Source organism: Ictidomys tridecemlineatus, chromosome 1, assembly GCF_052094955.1.
Source record: "Ictidomys tridecemlineatus isolate mIctTri1 chromosome 1, mIctTri1.hap1, whole genome shotgun sequence".
Classification (NCBI taxonomy): Eukaryota; Metazoa; Chordata; class Mammalia; order Rodentia; family Sciuridae; genus Ictidomys; species Ictidomys tridecemlineatus.
The window spans coordinates 43,859,693-43,872,393 of NC_135477.1; the positions used below are offsets into that span (position 1 = coordinate 43,859,693).

The 12,701-nt window shown below is 56.5% G+C and overlaps 1 long non-coding RNA gene across 2 annotated transcripts in view; it reads right to left on the bottom strand.

Annotated features, from left to right (window-relative positions):
• Nucleotides 1–508: 508 nt before the first annotated feature.
• Nucleotides 509–12,701, bottom strand: part of LOC144375240 (uncharacterized) — a 103,989-nt gene continuing 91,796 nt past the window's right edge. Inside the window, exon 5 of one of the 2 annotated variants that reach the window (XR_013434826.1) lies at nucleotides 509–846. This is a non-coding gene — a long non-coding RNA (uncharacterized LOC144375240). Of the gene's footprint in view, nucleotides 847–2,881; nucleotides 2,907–12,701 lie in introns of those variants that run through there. The other variant, XR_013434822.1, reaches the window with a different exon arrangement.

Genomic DNA, 12,701 nt, shown 5'->3' on the forward strand with positions numbered 1-12,701 from the left:
CCCAGGTTCCTGTCTGGGAGATGAGCGAGAACTCCCACGTCCCGGCCTGGGGACCACATGATGGACAGGAACGAGATCCCCCAGCCCATCCCTTGCTGGGGTTGTTCCAGGTGATTCTTTCCTAAAACCATCACTCCCAGGCCCAGTGTTGTCAGCTGAGAAGAAGCTCCATGGTCTCCAAAGGCATTTAAAAGTCAACCTGAGAGAGACAGGCCCGCTCCACACACCCGCCCCTCGCCAATCTGCAGATCAGATTTCAAGCCCTGGTGGCAGGAGGGGGTACCAGGCCTGTGACCTCCCCCGGACATAGCGATCTGGTGGCTGAGACCCTCTGCTTTCCAAATATAAACCTGCCTGTTTATTTTTGCTGACAGCTGAAAGAAAAAAAAAAAAAAAAGATGTGGAAGTCCTTTCCCTTCTGGCTTCAGTCAACAAGAGGAGAAAGACTCAGAGCCCCAGCTGGCAGGGGAGGAAGATAAATAAGAAAAAACAAAACATGTCCTTGTGCTACAGTGGAATGTTTTTAAAAGAGGTGAAAAACACAAGGTCAGGGGCAGATTTCATTTTCTCTCATTTCCACAGGCTCAAGGAGGGGGCAGGAGGCTGTCTACTGGATGGTTTCAGAGGAATCGGTTTCGGAGGGAACCTATTTTTGGGGGGGGGAGCACAGGGGCACCTTAACAGCCCAACCACTGTGGTTTCCTTTCCAGGGAACACACTGGTTTCCGTGGCAACGAAGAAGTCCGGCCTCCAAAGTTCTGACGAGAGAGCCCAGGCTTGGCCTGGGATGCTCCTGACAATTATCCACGGCCAAGGCTTCACTGTCCAGCTCACCCAGGCAGAGAGCTGGGAGGGAGAGGTGCAAAAACGTCAGCTCTGCAAAAATATGGGCCCTGGTCCCTGCCTCCCTCCCCCCTCCCCGCATTGTGCAAGCAGCAACTCATCCCAGATTCATTGCTTTCCGGGGCTTTATGGCTGAGCAGGTAAAAATGCCTGAAACAGCTTGGAAACCAGCCCATGTTTGACAGCACCCAAGGACCCTGAGGAGGCTGTAAAGGCATTGGGGTGGGAGGCGATGGACCCGCAAGCGCTGGGCTTCCTGCAATAGCACACTTCAGCTGGCGTAGTGGGCACGGGGGACCCGGATCAGAACAGGGCAGGTCGGGTTTTCTAACGTCATCTTCCATCCACGTTCGCTCGGGGTTTGTTCCAGAGGCGCCTTCTGGATTTAAAGCCCATCTTCCCAGAGAGAAATATTGAAACGTCTGGCCTGGGAGGATGCGGTGCCTGCGCATCAGGTGCGCGAGGGGAGAGGGGGGCGCGTGGGAGTGGAGAGAGGAGAGGAGGCAGACAGGGGCCGCGATTGCATTTGCAGAGCACTTATCCGGCTGCCGCCGGGAGCGGGGCTAAGTGCTCCATGTACATTATCTCATTTAACTTGCTCTCCAGCTGCCCGGTGAGGCAGACGCAATTATCCTTCACTGGAGGGAGTGGAGGGGTTAAGTGACCTGCCCAAGGCCACCCAGTAAGTGCATAGCAGAGCTATGAGTAACACCTGCTCATCTGCAATGCCCATTCTCACGCCCACGGTGCCTTGTGCATCAGGGTCGGGAGAGGGGTAGGAGGGAGGCCGTGTGGCTAGTGGTTTCTTCCCCTGTGGTGAAGGAGACAGAGGTTCCTGGAATTCGCCCCTCCCCAGAGCCTCCCCTCTCTTCTAAACACTCTGCACACTGTCCTCCCTCAGCAAGACAGGCCACGGAGCAGAGCCACCTGGAGGCTCCAACCCAGAAGCTCCAGCCCCTGTACTCCACCTTGAGGCAGACATGTCCCTACTGGCTGACATGTCCCAGGTTCTCAGATCACATCCTTTATAAGCATTGTCCCCTTTAAGCCCAGAACAACCTTTGGATGTAGATAGTTAACAGTCCATTTCATAGCTTAGGGGCTGGAGGATCAGAGAGGGTCGGAAGCATGTCCAAGTTCACACAGCTAGCAAGGGGGCAGAACTGGGGTTCAAGCCTTGCCCTGACACCAAACCCCAAGTATACTTTTAATTGATGATGAAAAGATGACAACCAAGCCTTCCTGAGCTCTTACTATGTACTCGGCTCTGTTGGGGGCTTTTTGTTTTTGTTTTGGGGCACTGGGGATCAACCCAGGACCTCTCTTGTGGTAAACAAGTGCACTGCTACCAAGCTACCTGCCCAGCTGTTTTTATTTTTTATTTTGGGGTAGGGCCTTGCTAAGTTGCTGAGGTTGGTCTCAAACTTGCAATCCTCCTGTCTCAGCCTCCTGAGTACCTGGGATCACAGGCCTATGCCACTGTGCCCTCTTCCCAATGTTTTAAGTACTCTATACAGATTAACTTATTTTATTCTCTGAATTATATGCTTTAAATAGCCCCATTTCATGGATGGGAATCTGTGGTACCAAGCTTTGAAAGCAACGTGGCCAAGGGCACAGTTACTAAGTTGCAGGTTCAAAGACTGAGCCCAGCCAAGCTGTTCCCAAGCTCACACCGGTCACTCACAGGATGTGCCGTTTCTCCACCCACTTAGATTCTAGATGGTTCTGGGATCTTGCTAGAACAAGTAGCATTTCGGGGAGCTGGATCTTCCCCATGTGTGGCTCCTGAAGCTCCCCGCTCCTGCCCCGGGAACATGGAGCAGGGCCTGCACTGAGTGGCGCACGGCGGGTGCCTGTGAGTGGCTCTGAGCCTCAGGCCTGTGCCGCACTGGGGATGTGCGTGCAGCTGATTTATAACCCCAGAGAAAACAGAATTGCAAATCTCACCCACAAATCTTCCTTATCGAGGTACTCGTGACAGGCAGACACGCCGTGAATTCCCCAGGACAGGCAGGCTGCCCCCCGGCCTTGGCTCCCTCAGCCTCCCTGCTCCTCGGGGCCTGAAAGGGGACATGTGTTGGTCCTGCGAGGTCCCTCTAGCTGCCAGCAGCCTGGTCACTTACCCCCGGGGAGGGGTGGCTCCCCTAGGTGGGTCCTGAGGAACCCAGCCCAGGAGAGGCCCACGGGGCCCCATAACACCCACAGAACCGAGGAGGAGCAGGGCGAGGGTCTATTTAACACTCCAGGCGGCGTGGGCTTTGCTTCCCTCCGTGTTTCAGGCTCATCTTCTCTCGCTGTTGAGGCTCAGGGGAGCTGTGATGTGCCCACATCTCAGCAGTCCGACTCTCAGAACCTCTCCACCACGCTGCCTCAAATCCTCGCTTCTCAGGTCCTCAAGCCACACAGGCTTGCTCAGGCCCTGGCCCCGGCCCACTGCGGCCCTCCTCTGCCCCACTAGAGTTGGAGTCACCTCATGGGCACTTAGCCCCATCTCAAGTTTCACAGAGGTGGACCACAGGGACACGTTTCCAGCTCCTGCACATCCACAGCTGATGCTGCCACACTGTGAGTACGGCTCACGAAGGACCCTCCAAAGCCACCGTGACTGCAGAGCAGAAAAGGGAAGCACTCTCTACTCCCCACTCCCCTGCAGAGCCTGACCCATCAGCTGGGCCTTCTTGGAGGTCTATGATGACCTGGTCAATTCCCCTGCTGCCCCTGTCCCCGAGGATGGTTAAGGAGAGCAAGGAAGAGGCTGTCCTATCAATGGAAGTTGGTGGCAGGGCGAAGGCCCATCTTGGCTCTGCCCTAACCTGCTGTGTGGCTCAGGCCTATCTGCTGCCCTTTCTGAGCTTTGTCTTTTTTTCTGTCTGGAAAATGAGCTGGGTTTGCCCCAGGATCATTAGAACTATTAAATCGCAAGTATAAGAGAGGTCTTGACCTTCAGAAGAGGCTCACACACACACACACACACACACACACACACACACACACACACACACACAGAGTTCCGGAACATCAGGTTACTGGAATTCCCATCCCAGCCCAAATAGCACCACGCATGAGCCCGCCCTTCCCGTGAGGTGTCTCTCTCTGGCCTGGCACCAGGGAGAGAGTCCCAGCTCCTCCTCCTCCAGCTCAGACTCCCTCAGCCCCAAACCTATAATCCCCAGCAGGGAAAATGACACGCTTGCCCAGCAGCCGCCCTCGGCCAGTGGGTGGGGAGCTGGGCGGTGGCATGGTGGTGGCTGGGAGGCGGGCCCAGATCCTGCAGCTGCCGAGTCATGAGAGGTCAACAGTGGGGACCTAATGCCATGGGGACTGTGGGCTGTGGGCTGAGGATGGATGAAGGAGGAGGGAGACCCCTGGGCTGGCCCGAGGTTGACCTTCTGCAGGACAAAGCCCAGAGAGGGTCAGCAGAGGGTCGTTACTCCAGCAGCAGGGCCTTGAGAAGGGACTTCAGCCCGAGAGGCTGAACGCACAGGGTCCCAGGGCCAGGCCCCCGGTCGCCCAGCTGTGAGTGGGGAAGTTACAAGTTCACCGAGCTCTCGCTCTGCCCCGGCCTCCCTGGACAGCCGGGGAATCTGCGTTTTAGAAATCGCCTCTGGCATCTGCTAGCGGCCAGCTGGCTGTTCGGGAACCCCTGGATCACCTCTGCTGTCCCCTTGGCACCCACCCCCACTTGGCAGGAGGGAAAGGCTACTACAGTGCCATTGGCACCCTGACCACGTCTGCCGCCCACTCACCACCTGTCTCCGCAGACGCACACGCCTGTTTGCGGGCAGGGCCATCTGACTGCCCCCCGTTCACTCAGGCTCAGAGAGAAGTCAGGCCTGGCTTAGCTCCTGAGCACTCCTCCGGGTCCCTCCCCACAGAGATGGCCATCCACGGAGGAGCTCAGATCAGGGAGCTCTGGCAGGAAAGCTGTAACCAGCCTCTGGAGGAGTTTTCTTCTGGATCCATGTGAATTCTTGGCCCATCTCAGGGGGTTCCAAAGGCCTGATCTACCACCTCCCACACACCGGGGCCTTGGTCAAGTCATTTCCCTTCCATTAGCCTCCGTTTCCTCATCCAATGCAAACATGGGAGGAAGCTGGGCTTGGGGACATGGGCTAGGGAGGGGAGAGAGGACGCTGGGTGAAGGGGTGACTGGAAGAGAAGCTGGCAGTGTGAGAGCAGTTGGGACCTGTGCAGATGGGCAGGCCTGGACGATGCAGCAACTGAGTGGGCTCTGGGGCTGAGGTCAAGGTTGAGACTGGAGCTGGGGAGGCAATGAGTTTCTCTGACTGGCTCTTTCTGAAAGGGTTGTCTGTGGGCACTTGGTCCCTCTGCAAAGTGGTGCTTGGCAGTGGCCCCCAGTGTCTCTGGATCACATGGAAGGACGAGGCTACCTGCTCAGAGGAAGGTGGCAGTGCTTGTTGGTGCCCCTCTGGGCTCCAGCTGGGGCTCCTACATCACCAGGGAGCTTGGAGCAGGAGGGAGGATGGGCTGGTGCAAAGGAGGCAGCCTAAATCCTAAGTGGCAGGGCTGGGCCTACCTGGACAGGACAGCTTACAGGGCAGAGAAGGCAGGCAGCACCCAGGGCCAGGGAGAAAGGGACCATTTGAACATCTGGCCCAGGTCAAGGTCCTGGGGGATGGCCTAGCTCAGGCCTAGAACCGAGGATACCCCTCTGGTGCCTCCTCCCCAGGCTGCCAGGCTGGGCTCCCTGCTGTCACTCCATCCTAGCCAGTCCATCCAAATGTCCTCCCAGATGCTAGAATCCAGCCTCTTTTCAGAGGTATTGCTGGAGGACAGGGTCACTGGGATGACCCTGGCCCCAGCTGTGATGTGTGCAGCCTGGCATCCTGGGGCATTTCCTCCATCCACGTCCCTGAGAGGCCAGTGGAACCCCAGGGCTGGTCTTTGCTGGGGAGTGGGCCCAATGACCCTCTCCTGGCTCCTACCTGTCCCCTCTGCCCTCACTCTCTCCATCTCTCTTCCTGAGCTTCAGGATGGTGTGAGGCCTGACCCTGACTCCAGTCTTGACACCCCTCCAGGAAGGGGACAGATAGACGGGAGGTGGGACAGGTGGACGAGAAGCCAGTCAGTGGAGGATGGTGCCTGTCTGCTATGTCCCTGCTGCCCCTCTTTGCCCCACGATGTCGATCGGAAGCGGGGCCCCTGAGAGAGGGCTGGTGGCACAAATGGCAATTGTTCCTGTGGCCTGCCTGCCCAGCGTGCCTGCTCACCCGCTGCCCGGTCCCCACTTGCCTTGGCCTTGCCAGCCCCTTCCCTGCCCCCTCGCCGGCCTGAGATGGCTGTCTCCATGGCAACCCTGCTCATTCAATCCGGGGATAATGAAGCCAATGTGTTTTTCATTTCCATGAGCTGGAGTGCCGAGCTGAGCGGAGAGAGGGGGCTTTCCCCTCTGGCCCCTCCTTCCTGTGGAAGAGGCAGAGAGCAGGGCCTGACCAGTAGAGGGACAGACACTGGCTGGCAGGAAGGGGGTGAGACCTGGAGCCACCAAGCTCTCTGCCCACCATAGCTGGAATGGCAGGCCACCCTGCCAAGGCTCAAGCCTCGAAGAGGTGGCTTGGTGCCACCAAGAACAAGTAGTGGTGCAGAAGCCAGGCAGATCTGGGCTCCATTTCTAGCTGTGTGCTTCTGGTCCACATTCTTTACCGTTCTGGTCTCCCTTCAGTAGAATCAAGTTTTCCGGGCACTTATTGGGTCCTACCTGAGTGTTGGGCTTCCTGTTGTCCCCAGGGAGCCACAGCCCCTTCTCTTCTAGAAGCCCCCAGGTTAGTGGGAGGAGTTTGTACTTTCTCAGTTGGAAATTGAGGCCGGCAACTCTGACCTGCTGCTACCAGCAGCAGCACAACTTTGAGTGACTGCTGGCGGGCACACAGTAGGTATTTAATAAACGGGAGTCTCCCTCTCTTCTTCATCCTGGGGCCCCTGGTCTGCAGCCCGGAGGCAACAGATGTTTAAGAAGTTTCCAAGTGTGAGTCAGCAGTCCCAGCGGCCGGGACACTTCTCCTTCCTCTTGGGTCTGGAGGGGACCTGCTCTTTCTGCTGGAGGTGAAACTGAGGCCTGAGTGAGGCTGGACTCGGGGGAGGCCAGGCTCTACTGGGGGCCAGAATCCAGGGAACAGAGCTGTCTGGCAGCTCGGTGGCCCCGGGTGGCTGCCATCACATGCCTCCCCAGCCCCTCTCCAAGGGCAGAGAGCCAAAAGCACTCACGCAGAAAACCCGGGCCTGTCTCCCCCACTGATTCAATCACCCTGGAGGCCAGCGGCCCTCTCTCCTGGCTGGGCCCACAGATGAGAGGGGGAAGGGAGAGGAAGTACAGGGAGGCAGTGGGGTGGGGGCAGGGAGGCCAGCATGGAAAAAGCAGAACCAGGCTTGAAAAATGAAGAAATAAACCTGCCAGCAGGGAGACAGCCTCAATCCGTCCTCCATAAAGCTGTCTTAGGGCCACCAAGGACGTTGGTGGGGTGGAGGGAGCTGGAGATGGCTCCTCCCGGGACCCCTGCTGCTCCCGCCACCCAGCTGAGGAGGGCTGGCTGGTTGCAGGTCAAAGAGGGCAGGGGCATGGGGCAGCACTGGGCTCTGGTCAACTAGATGTACCCACGGCAGCACACAGTAGGCCCTTGATATCCATTTACAGACCTACTAAGCGGAGGAGCACCTGCTGTGTCTGCAGCCAGCCAGCAAGCAGGGTTTTGTCACAGGAGTCCATTCACCCCCTTCACAGACTGGCCAGAGTCTTGCAGAAAATCACAGCCACTTAGGTTCCCCAGCATGGGGGTCCGGGCCAAGCTGCCTTCACCTGGAACTACACTGCAGGTTGGGGGCATCTCCTCACAGTGTCCCCAAAGGCATCCCATCACCCCAGACCAGACCAGGGCAAGCTGATTGCAAAGGGGGACACTGCTCTGACCCCTCCACAGAGCCATTAAGAATCACATTTTCTAGGAATATTGAGTGACCCTGAAATATGCTGGTGACTTAAGTTTGAAAAAGAAGGAAAGGAAATTACAAAGTGATGAGAAAGAAATACAGCGAACGACCCACCAGGATGACCTCTGTGGGGGAGGTTAGAGGCAGTTTTATTTTTCATCTTTCACTTTTCTGGACTTCCTGGCTGTCTACAATAAGCAGTATTACCAAGAAAAAACAAACAAACAAACAAAAAAAAACCAGGACATCATTAAAGTTACTTCTGCAACATATCACTCCTGTTATAGGACAAAGTCAAAGAAACTCCTGTTGAATCAGGCAGCAACTTCACTGAAACAAAGAAGCCACACACGAGGAGGGCCTTCCTCAGTGGCCTGCAGATCCTGCGAGCTTTCTTGGGGCAGGATGGAGAGGACCAGGTCTGCCTGCACCTTGCTGTAGGATGCTGGGCAGGTCCTGAGTCTCTCTCACCACACAGCGGGAGGACCAAGGTGTGGACATGCTGGCATTAAGCCGGAATGATATCATGGATTGGGGACACAGGGCTCCTCTGATGAGAGGGGACTGTCTGGGGCCGAGGGGCAGCTGAGGTGCCTCCAAGGGCAGGGCGGGCCAGGGGGCAGGGCGGAGAGGCTGGCAGGCAGTTCCAGGAGGGGAGGGGAGGCCTCATCCCCTGTTGACAGTGGAAACACAGACTTGAAAAGGTTTCACTTTTCCACTGTTTTTTGTGGCGGTGCTGTGGGGAGTTAGGGCTTCCTGAGAGCGAGGCCAGCTTTCCAAGGCCACACGGAGTCCAGCCCTGAGCTGGCCTCCAACAGGAAACATCGTGTTTTCGATTTAGAGGTCCATGCCAGGCGCTGCGAGCAGGCCGCACGCTCCATCAGCCTGCCTGTGTGTGGAGAGCAACTCCAGGCCCTGCCGCAGTGGAGAGCTGCACAGGGACCTCGGTGCTCCTCAGGGGTCCTGGCTCCCAGACAGCTTCACCACAGGTGCCCGGCACAATCTGAACGCTTTGGTTTGTTTTGGGGGTACTGGGAGTGCGAATGCTAAGCAAGCTCTCTACCACTGAACGACATCCCCAGCTCTTTTTATTTTGAGACAGGGTTTTGCCAAGTTGCTTAGGCTGGCCTTGACCTTGTGATCCTCCTGCCTCAGCCTCCTGAGCAGCTGGGATTATAGGCATGCACCACCGGTGCTCAGCTAATTCATATGGTTTTGTTAGCAGCAGACGCACTCAAGACGCCCACTGCACAAACTCCACTCCCTGTGCTCCTGGCTCCCACATCAGCCAGTCCTGCGCTTCAAGGACAAATGGGGAAACAGGCCCTCGAAGAGAAAAGGCTTCGCAATAGCACCAGGTTATGAGCCAAGAAAGCATGCACTCAACTTAGATTAGCCGTGTCCAACCAGGTCGCCTGGCAAAGTGGGACTGTCCCACCTCCTATGAGTGACAGCAAAGACAGCTGTTCTCCGATACCTACCACAGGGCAGGCAGTGAATGCTCATCGAGGCCATAGGACATGCTTGAGCTGTCTGTCCTTTACAACTCACAGCTGAGGAAACTGAGGCCCAGGGGAGTTAGGATACCTGCCCAAGTTCACGAGGCTGGGTAACCCCAGAGCTGGGGTCTCAACAGAATATGCCAAGCTGCCCTTCCCGCGCTGCTCTCAGCCCTCCTGCTTGCTGTCTGGGGCCACCCTTGCTCAGTCTGTCCAAAAGCCTCACTACAAGCAGGCCCTGCTGGCCTCTTCCACGCCCAGGTGCTTCTGGGAAATTCCCAAGAAGGAGCGATGCTTACAGCAGGGGTGTTCGTTCATGAGCCAGTGTGCACAGAATGCCATGGGCTACACTGGTGGGCAGGAGGCTGTGCCCCGGCACACAGGAGGGTCTCAGGCTAACTGCCCCCATCTCGGGGTCCCAGCTCCATGATCTGGGAAAGGGACCAGCTGGGCTGTTGGCAAGGCCTCAGAGATCCAGAGTCTCTGCTTCTCTTCTCCCTGCTGGACTTCCAGTTCCATAACACAGGGACCTCATCTTTTGTTTACTGTGGTGTCTCAAACACTTGAATGCTGGTATATAGTAGGTACTAAATAAACACTAGCTGAACGACTCAGGGGGAGTGTGGGCAGGAGCCTCTGCTCCCTCGGTGGGTTTGACGAGGTCTGGGAGCTTTTCCCACTGTCTGTGTATACATGAAGTTTGCAGGGGAGAGGAGGCACAGTCCCGGCCTTCAGTCTCCTGTGGTCGGTGCCTTGGTGCGGCTGCCCCATCCCACTCTACCGCGGTGGCTTCCAGCCCTGGCCTGGCAGCACAGTGCGCTCCCTGTACCCTGCTTCTTACTTTCTGGGACTCCTGAGCGCCAACTCTAGAGAGACAAAGAGCACATTTTCAGGGAATAGAATCCCTTTCTTGTTTGCTTTTTTTCACAAACTGTCCCTTCTCTGCCTCTTCCCATCCAGGGCACTCCTGCTCCCAGATGGGAGCCACTTTCCAGACCAGGTGATGGCCAGACTCACAGGGGCCCCCGGGATTTCTGGGCCAGGAAGGTCTGCTGCAGACAAGTACGGAGCCCGTTTGGCACGGGGAGCCCCTGCGGCCAGGGAGTGGGTGCTCCAGACTCTGGTTTGGATTTTGAAGGCCACACTTTGAAGGCTCAGCTCCAAAGGAGATCCCCAATGTGAGCAGCCATGGCGGTCAGCAGCCTGGGCAGCAGAGCCACTGTCCTGAAGGCATTTGGGCTCTGTGCTCTGACAGCGGGTTTCAAGGAAAGGCCGGTGAGAAATGGCGCAGTGTCCTCTTGCAGATCAACACCTTTGCTGGCCCCTCACTGCCCACAAAACAGAGGTACAGCCCATCGGTGGGCGAGGTCCCCTGCCCGCCCTCCTACTCACCCTCTGGAGGCAACAAGTGGGTGCCAGGGATTGGCCTGCCACTGTCTTGCTTCACTCTCTTTCCTGTTTGTCCCAGCATTTCCCTGTCCTCTCTGCGGGAGCTGCGTGTCCTGGGCAGCCCTGGAACTCACCCCGCCCTGGCTCAGCGGGTAGAGAACACTGAGAACATCTCCTCTCCCAGTGGGTGCAGCAAAGGGCGCCACGCCACTGCCTGATGGGCCGGGCCTGACCCACGCCTGGCAGGGCCATCTGACTCCTACAGGACCATCCACTGGACCTGGGATGGCACCTACTGTGTGTCTAGCCCTCCCAGCTCCTGGTGTGGAGGCTCTATTCTTATTTTCTGAGGAAGAGTCTCTGGGAGCTCGGGGCATCTGAAGGTGACAGACCAGGTCCACTGGAGATAAGCCTCTGATGTACTCTCCAAGCAGCCTCCTCTGCTCTTCCTGGTTGGCAGGGGGTCTCTGCCCCTGGGGTCAAGGCTCAGGGCTCGGGCTTGAAAGCCATGCTTTCAAGTTCTGGCTCCACCTCCTATGGGCATGTTTCTTCACTTCCCTGTTCGTCAGTTCACTCACTTCCTGAACAGACTCCTGTGAAGGTTAAATTAGATGATGCATACAGAGAAACTGGAGCCAATGCTAATTAGTGCACCTACCATTAAGATTTTCCCAACCCACAGCCCATACTCTCACATGGTCACGGGTGGCAGTATTATACAGTGATGAACAGCAAGGACGGGGTCTTAAACCCTGGCTTGGTGGCCTTGGGCAAGTCACTTGCTCCCTCTTTCTCTGTTGATGGAGATATGTTCTTAAAAAACTTCCCTTATTACTCTCGGAGAAACTCTCGCCCCCTCCAACACCTCCCAAAAAACAAAATGGCAGATTGTCCTGGCACCTAGACATCTGGGTGCCCTCTGACCCTTTGCCCCTTTACTGTTCTCCAGGCATTGTCCCATCCCAGGGAGCTCCTCAACCCAGAGCCTCTCTGATGGAGCCAGGTTGGCCCTGCTCCAGGGAACCCAGACTCAGGCAGCAGGACGGTGGGGTCTTGGATCAGCTCATTCTTCCAGTGGAGCTGGCAGATTTGGGAAAATCATGTCTTAGTACTGAGATCAAGCGCCTTTCATTCCCGCCGAGTCCCCCTCTGACTCACTGCCCCCTCCCCTGGTTGGCCCCACGCTCATTACCATTTAAACACCTGAATTATCACACTGTCCAGCACCAAAGGCTGGCAGATAATTTACTTCTGTTACAAAAGGGCGATTCAGGGGAAGGCCCATTCTCTCAGCGCTGGCCTCCATCTCTCCCGCGGAGGGGGAAGGCAGGGGAAGGAAGGGCCTGTGCAGGTATCGATAACAGGAGACATTCAACAATATTTTCTTGAGAGTTTGTGTCTTTCTCCTCTTTTCCAAAAACATGCTCTTGGGTCCTTGCGTTGCACGTGTTGACTGTGAACACTGGATAATCAGACCCCAGGTCAGGTGGGAGTGGACCGAGTCAGAGTCGGAGGATGTGCCTTCCTTTCCCACTCCTGCCACCCAAAGGGCCCCAGCTCCTTCCTAACTTCCCTCGGCCTCAGTTTCCTCATTGGTGAGAAGGAGATGACTGGGCTGGGGTTGTAGCTCAGTGGGAGAGCGCTCACCTAGCATGCATGAGGCACTGGGTTCGAGTCTCAGCACCCCATACAAATAAAAATTAAAGATATTGTGTCCACCTAAAATAACCTTAAAAATAAATATTAAAAAAAATGGAGATGACTGGTCTTCACCTCCTGGGGTGCTGTCAAGATGGGGTGCCATGATGCTGACCCGGTCGTCACCATCTCTGTTCTCTTAGCTGTAACCACCTCGCAACTCTGTGGCTCGGCTTTGCTCTGACCTCCAGTGGTAAAGGACCCTGGCACTAGGATGGGTGGGTATCTCTGGGACAAGTCCCCAATGTTGTTACCACTCTGCAGCTGGGCCCTGAGTGTCCTGCTCAGCCGGTGTCATAATGGGCCTTCGGGAAAGTGAAGCAG